General features: G+C 39.4%; 1 non-coding gene across 1 annotated transcript; it reads left to right on the forward strand.

Moving 5' to 3' along the window:
• The first annotated feature begins 4,456 nt into the window (after nucleotides 1-4,456).
• Nucleotides 4,457-4,564, forward strand: LOC112718658 (small nucleolar RNA R71). The gene has a single exon (XR_003160989.1). It is a non-coding gene; the product is annotated as a small nucleolar RNA R71 (small nucleolar RNA).
• The last annotated feature ends 3,866 nt before the right edge of the window (nucleotides 4,565-8,430 follow it).

Genomic DNA, 8,430 nt, shown 5'->3' on the forward strand with positions numbered 1-8,430 from the left:
CAGCAGTCTTTTTTCAGCCTAACTCAGATTTTTGCTCAGCTCCCTCAATTTCAGCCAGAAATTACCTAAAATCATAGAAAAACACACAAACTCATAGTAAAGTCCAAAAATATGATTTTTGCCTAAAAACTAATAATATTCTACTAAAAACTAATTAAAATATACTAACATCTACATGAAATTACCCCCAAAAAGCGTATAAAATATCCGCTCATCAATCACCTTTTTCATGGCTACAACTTCATAGAAGTGGTCTTGATGCACCCTTGAGATGAATCTCTCCATCTCCCATGACTCGGAGGTGGAAGCTTTTGCCTTCCCTTTCCACTTTCTAGAGGTTTCTCCGGCCTTAGATGCCATAGATGGTTATGGAAAAACAAAAAGCAATGCTTTTACCACACCAAACTTTGAAGGTTTGCTCGTCCTCGAGCAAAAGAAGAAAGAAGAGAGTAGAAGAAGAAGAAATAGAGGAGATGGAGGTGGCTTTGATTTTCGGCCAAGGGGGAGTAGTGTGTAGGTTGTGTGAAAATGAAGGAGTGAGGATGGGTTTATATAGGAGTGGAGAGGGGGTGTATGGTTCGGCCATTATGGGTGGGTTTGGAAAGGAAAGTGGTTTGAATTTGAATGGTAGGGTAGGTGGGGTTTTATGAAGGATGGATGTGAGTGGTGAAGAGAATGGTAGGATTTGATAGGTGAGGAATTTTTGGGGAAGAGGTGTTGAGGTGATTGGTGAACGGGTGAAGAAGAGAGAGAGTGGTGGGGTAGGTGGGGATCCTGTGGGGTCCACAGATCCTGAGGTGTCAAGGATAATTCATCCCTGCACCAAGAGGTGAGCAAAAATGCTCCTTCTGCCAATCTTGGCGTTAAACGCCGGACTGGTGCCCATTTCTGGCGTTTAACGCCAGCTTGTTGCCCATTCCTGGCGTTAAATGCCAGTCTGGTGCCTCTTTCTGGCGTTTAACGCCCAGAATGGTGCCAGACTGGGCGTTAAACACCCATTTGCTGCCCTTACTGGCGTTTAAACGCCATCAAGGTTTTCCTCCAGGGTGTGTTATTTTTCTTCCTATTTTTCATTCTATTTTTGCTTTTCCAATTGATTTTGTGACTTCCCATGATCATCAACCTATAGAAAACATAAAATAACAAAGGAAAATAGATAAATATAACATTGGGTTGCCTCCCAACAAGTGCTTCTTTAATGTCAGTAGCTTGACAGTGGGCTCTCATGGAGCCTCACAAATGCTCAGAGCAATGTTGGAACCTCTGATGAGCGGATAATTTATACGCTTTTTGGCATTGTTTTTAGTATGTTTTTAGTACAATCTAGTTAGTTTTTAGTATATTTTTATTAGTTTTTACTTAAAATTCACTTTTCTGGACTTTACTATGAGTTTGTGTGTTTTTCTGTGATTTCAGGTATTTTCTGGCTGAAATTGAGGGTCCTGAGCAAAAATCTGATTCAGAGATTGAAAAGGACTGCAGATGCTGTTGGACTCTGACCTCCCTGCACTCGAAGTGGATTTTCTAGAGCTACAGAAGCCCAATTGGCTCCATCTCAACGGCATTGGAAGTAGACATCCTGGGCTTTCCAGCAATGTATAATAGTCCATATTTTGCCCGAGATTTGATGGCCCAAACCGGCGTGGCAAATCAGCCTCAGAAATTCCAGCGTTTAACGCTGGAACTGGCATAAAACTTGGAGTTAAACGCCCAAACTGGCATAAAAGCTGGCGTTTAACTCCAGAAAAGGTCTCTACACGAAAATGCTTCATTGCTCAGCCCAAGCACACACTAAGTGGACCCAGAAGTGGATTTTTACGTCATTTACTCATTTCTGTATACCCTAGGCTACTAGTTCACTATTAATAGGATCTTTTGACATTGTATCTGCACCTCATGACACTTTACACGTCTCCTTGTGTACTTTCCACAGCATGAGTCTCTAAACCCCATGGTTGGGGGTGAGGAGCTCTGCTGTGTCTTGATGGATTAATGCAATTACTACTGTTTTTCATTCAATTATGCTTGCTTCCATTCCAAGATATTACTTGTTCTTAAACCGGATGAATGTGATGATCCGTGACACTCATCATCATTCTCAACTATGAACGTGTGCCTGACAACCACCTCCGTTCTACCTTAGATTAAGTAGATATCTCTTGGATTCTTTAACCGAAATCTTCGTGGTATAAGCTAGAACTGATGGCGGCATTCAAGAGAATCCGGAAGGTCTAAACCTTGTCTGTAGTATTCTGAGTAGGATTCAATGATTGAATGACTGTGACGAGCTTCAAACTCCTGAAGGTGGGGCGTTAGTGACAGACGCAAAAGAATCACTGGATTCTATTCCGGCCTGATTGAGAACCGACAAATGGATAGCCGTGCCGTGACAGGGTGCGTTGAACATTTCCACTGAGAGGATGGGAGGTAGCCACTGACAACGGTGAAACCCTTGCATACAGCTTGCCATGGAAGGAGCCTTGCGTGCTTGAAGAAGAAGACAGTAGGAAAGCAGAGATTCAGAAGATGGAGCATCTCCAAAACCTCAACTTATTCTCTATTACTGCAAAACAAGTACTTATTTCATGTTCTTTTACTTTTCACAATCAATCCTGATAATATCTGATATCCTGACTAAGATTTACAAGATAACCATAGCTTGCTTCAAGCTGACAATCTCCGTGGGATCGACCCTTACTCACGTAAGGTATTACTTGGACGACCCAGTGCACTTGCTGGTTAGTTGTGCGGGGTTGCAAAAGTGTGATTGCAATTTCGTGCACCAACCTCCCAACTCCAAACTTAGAGTTTGAATGTGGGGGTTCAACACCAAACTTAGAATTTGGTTGTGGCCTCCAACACCAAACTTAGAGTTTGACTGTGGGGGCTCTGTTTGACTCTGTTTTGAGAGTAGCTCTTCATGCTTCCTCTTCATGGTAACAGAGGGATATCCTTAAGCCTTAAACACAAAGGATTCTTCATTCACTTGAATGATCAATTATCCTCTGTCAACATCAATCACAGCCTTTGCTGTGGCTAGGAAGGGTCTGCCAAGGATGATGGATTCATCCATGCACTTCCCAGTCTCTAGGACTATGAAATCAGTAGGGATGTAATGGTCTTCAACCTTTACCAGAACATCCTCTACAAGTCCATAAGCTTGTTTTCTTGAATTTTCTGCCATCTCTAGTGAGATTCTTGCAGCTTGTACCTCAAAGATCCCTAGCTTCTCCATTACAGAGAGAGGCATGAGGTTTATGCTTGACCCTAGGTCACACAGAGCCTTCTCAAAGGTCATGGTGCCTATGGTACAAGGTATTGAGAACTTCCCAGGGTCTTGTCTCTTTTGAGGTAATCTCTGCCTAGTCAAGTCATCCAGTTCTTTGGTGAGCAAAGGAGGTTCGTTCTCCCAAGTTTCATTACCAAATAACTTGTCATTTAGCTTCATGATTGCTCCAAGGTACTTAGAAACTTGCTCTTCACTGATATTTTCGTCCTCTTCAGAGGAAGAATACTCATCAGAGCTCATGAATGGCAGAAGTAAATCCCATGGGATCTCTATGGTCTGATTATGAGCCTCAGATTCCCATGGTTCCTCATTAGGGAACTCATTGGAGGCCAGTGGACGTCCATTGAGGTCTTCCTCAGTGGCAATCACTGCCTCTTCCTCCTCTCCAAGTTCAGCCATGTGGGTCATATTAATGGCCTTGCATTCTCCTTTTGGATTCTCTTCTGTATTGCTTGGAAGAGTACTAGGAGGGAGTTCAGTAACTTTCTTACTCAGCTGACCCACTTGTACCTCCAAATTCCTAATGGAGGACCTTGTTTCAGTCATGAAACTTTGAGTGGTTTTGATTAGATCAGAGACCATGGTTGCTAAGTCAGAGTGGCTCTGCTTAGAATTCTCTGTCTGTTGCTGAGAAGATAATGGAAAAGGCTTGCCATTGCCAAACCTATTTCTTCCACCATTATTGTTGTTGAAACTTTGTTGAGGTCTCTGTTGATCCTTCCATGAGAGATTTGGATGATTTCTCCATGAAGGATTATAGGTGTTTCCATAGGGTTCTCCCATGTAATTCACCTCTTCCATTGAAGGGTTCTCAGGATCATAAGCTTCTTCTTCAGATGAAGTGTCCTTAGTATTGCCTGGTGTAGCTTGCATTCCAGACAGTCTTTGAGAAATCATATTGACTTGCTGAGTCAATATTTTGTTTTGAGCCAATATGGCATTCAGAGTATCAATCTCAAGAACTCCTTTCTTCTGATTCGTCCCATTGTTCACAGGATTCCTTTCAGAAGTGTACATGAATTGGTTATTTGCAACCATTTCAATGAGTTCTTGAGCTTCTGCAGGCGTCTTCTTTAGATGAAGTGATCCTCCAGCAGAGCTATCCAATGACATCTTGGACAGTTCAGATAGACCATCATAGAAGATACCTATGATGCTCCATTCAGAAAGCATGTCAGAGGGACACTTTCTGATCAATTGTTTGTATCTTTCCCAAGCTTCATAGAGGGATTCACCTTCCTTCTGTCTAAAGGTTTGGACTTCCACTCTAAGCTTACTCAATTTTTGAGGTGGAAAGAACTTTGCCAAGAAGGCATTGACTAGTTTTTCCCAAGAGTTTAGGCTTTCTTTAGGTTGTGAGTCCAACCATATCCTAGCTCTGTTTCTTACAGCAAAAGGGAATAGCATAAGTCTGTAGACCTCAGGGTCAACCCCATTAGTCTTGACAGTGTCACAGATTTGCAAGAACTCAGCTAAAAACTGATGAGGATCTTCCAATGGAAGTCCATGGAACTTTCAATTCTGTTGCATTAGAGAAACTAATTGAGGCTTAAGCTCAAAGTTGTTTGCTCCAATGGCAGGGATAGAGATGCTTCTCCCATAGAAGTCGGGAGTAGGTGCAGTAAAGTCACTCAGCACCTTCCTTGCATTGTTGACATTATTGTTGTTTTCGGCAGCCATGGGTTCTTCTTCTTTGAAGATTTCTGTTAGGTCCTCTACAGAGAGTTGTGCTTTAGCTTCTCTTAGCTTTCGCTTCAAGGTCCTTTCAGGTTCTGGGTCAGCCTCAACAAGAATTCTTTTGTCTTTGTTCCTGCTCATATGAAAGAGAAGAGAACAAGAAAATATGGAATCCTCTATGTCACAGTATAGAGATTCCTTGAGGTGTCAGAGGAAGAGAAAAATAGAAGGTAGAGGTAGAAGAATTCGAACTTATCAAGAAAGATAAAGTTCGAATTGTGCATTGAGGAGGAGTGTTAGTCCATAAATAGAAGGATGTGAGAAGAGAGGAAGAAATTTTCGAAAATAAATTAAAAAGATTTTAAAAACGTTTTGAAAAATTGAAGAATGATTTTCGAAAAATATGATTGGGAAAGAAATAAAGTGATTTTTGAAAAAGATTTTGAAATTAGAAATCAAAAAGATATGATTGAAAACTATTTTGAAAAAGATGTGATTAAAAGATATCATTGAAAAGATTTAGTTTTTAAAAAAATATGATTGAGAAGATATGATTTGAAAAACAATTTAAAAAGATTTAATTTTGAAAATTAATGACTTGGTTAACAAGAAAAATATGATTCAGATATTAAACCTTTCTCAATAGAAAAAGGTAACATACTTGAAATGTTGAATCAAATCATTAATTGTTAGCAAGTATTTTTGAAAATGGAAAGAAATTGATTTTGAAAATATATGATTGAAAAGATATGATTTGAAAAAGATTTGATTTTGAAAAATTTTGAAAACTTGAAAAAAATTTGAATTAAAAACAAAATCTTCCCTCTTGTGTCATCCTGGCGTTTAACACCAAAAATGCTACCCTTTTGGGCATTAAACGCCCAGCCAGGCACCCTGGCTGCCATTTAAATGCCAGTTTTCCTTCTTCACTGGGCATTTTGAACGCCCAGCTTTTTCTGTGTAATTCCTCTACTGTATGTTCTGAATCTTCAATTCTCTGTATTATTGACTTGAAAAGACACAAAGAAATTTTTTTTTGAATTTTTAATGATGAGGAATAACCAAAATGCAACTAAAATCAAATAAACAATGCATGCAAGACACCAAACTTAGAAGTTTGTATACTATTGACACTAACAAAATGAGAATGCATATGAGAAACAACAAAACACTCAAGACAAGAGAATTTAAAGATCAGAACAAGGAGATCATCAAGAACAACTTGAAGATCAATTAAGACACATGAATGAACTCGAAAAATGCAAGAAGAACAGAAACATGCAATTGACACCAAACTTAAAATGAGACACTAGACTCAACAAGAAGCATTAAATATTTTTGGTTTTTATGATTTTGTAATTTTTTGGTTTTTTTTTTTCTGAAAATTGAGTGAAAAAGAAAATAAGGATATCAAAATTCTTAATGAGAATTCCAAGAATCATGCAATGTTAGTCTAAAGCTTTAGTCTAAAGGAATTAGACATGGCTAGCCAAGCTTCAACAGGACATTACATTTAAGAGCTAAATTGATGAGAATCAATCAGCTTTGGTGATGATAAGAACATCACCTTGAAACACTAGAATTCATTCTTAAGAACTCTGAAGAAAAATACCTAATCTGAGCAACAAGATGAACCGTCATTTGTCCAAACTCAAACAATCCCCGGCAACGGCGCCAAAACCTTGGTGCACAAAATTGTGATCATCAATAACGCCATCAACATGGTACGATCAATTGCAATCTAAACTATTTGTCACAACTTCACACAACTTACCAGCAAGTGCACTGGGTCGTCCAAGTAATAAACCTTACGCGAGTAAGGGTCGATCCCACAGATATTGTTGGTATGAAGCAAGCTATGGTCATCTTGTAAATCTCAGTCAGGCAGATTCAAATGGTTATGGATGATATATGAATAAAGCATAAAATAAAGATAGAGATACTTATGTAATTCATTGGTGAGAATTTCAGATAAGCATATCGAGATGCTTTGTCCTTTTTGTCTCTCTACTTTCCTACTATCTTCATCCAATCCTTCTTACTCCTTTCCATGGCAAGTTGTATGTTGGGCATCACTGTTGTCAATGGCTACAGTCCCATCCTCTCAGTGAAAATGTTCAACGCGCTCTGTCACAGCACGGCTAATCATCTGTCGGTTCTCAATCAGGTTGGAATAGAATCAAGTGATTCTTTTGTGTCTGTCACTAACGCCCAGCCTTCAGGAATTTGAAGCTCGTCACAGTCATTCAATCCTTGAATCCTACTCAGAATACCACAGACAAGGTTTAGACCTTCCGGATTCTCCTGAATGCCGCCATCAATTCTAGCTTATACCATGAAGATTCTGATTATGGAATCTAAGAGATATCCACTTAATCTAAGGTAGAACGGAGGTGGTTGTCAGGCACACGTTCATAGGTGAGAATGATGATGAGTGTCACGGATCATCACATTCATCAAGTTGAGGAACAAGTGATATCTTAGAACAAGAACAAGCTGAATTGAATAGAAGAACAATAGTAATTGCATTAATACTCGAGGTACAGCAGAGCTCCACACCTTAATCTATGGTGTGTAGAAACTCCACCGTTGAAAATACATAAGAACAAGGTCTAGGCATGGCCGTGAGGCCAGCCCCATGATCTAAGATAGCATAAGACTACTCAAAGATAGCTACCAAGATGAGAATACAATAGTAAAAGGTCCTATATGTAGAGAACTAGTAGCTTAGGGTCTACAAAAATGAGTAAATGACATAAAAATCCACTTCCGGACCCACTTGGTGTGTGCTTGGGCTGAGCATTGAAGCTTTCATGTGTAGAGACTTTTCTTGGAGTTAAACGCCAGCTTTTGTGCCAGTTTGGGCGTTTAACTCCCATTTTTGTGCCAATTCTGGCGTTAAACGCCAGAATTCTTGAGCTGACTTGGAATGCCGGTTTGGGCCATCAAATCTTGGGCAAAGTATGAACTATTAAATATTTTTGGAAAGCCCAGGATGTCTATTTTCCAACAAAATTGAGAGCGCACTAATTAGGCTTCTGTAGCTCCAGAAAATCCACTTTGAGTGCAGGGAGGTCAGAATCCAACAGCATCTGCAGTCCTTTTCAGCCTCTGAATCAGATTTTTGCTCAAGTCCTTCAATTTCAGCCAGAAAATACCTGAAATCATAGAAAAATACACAAACTCATAGTAAAATCCAGAAAAGTGAATTTTAACTAAAAACTAATAAAAATATAATAAAAACTAACTAAAACATACTAAAAACATACTAAAAACAATGCCAAAAGCGTATAAATTATCCGCTCATCAGGGAGTAACTGAAAGAAAATTCAGGACTCAAAGAGAGTCCCCCAGTTAAGTGCTTGTGGTGTTTCTGTGTCAAGTAATCCTTGAGACAAAACATTTAAAGTCACGGCTAGGCTCAAGGTGCAAAGCACCAAAGAAAAAAATAAATTAAAGTCAAT

Source organism: Arachis hypogaea, chromosome 10 (genome assembly GCF_003086295.3).
Source record: "Arachis hypogaea cultivar Tifrunner chromosome 10, arahy.Tifrunner.gnm2.J5K5, whole genome shotgun sequence".
Lineage (NCBI taxonomy): Eukaryota > Viridiplantae > Streptophyta > Magnoliopsida > Fabales > Fabaceae > Arachis > Arachis hypogaea.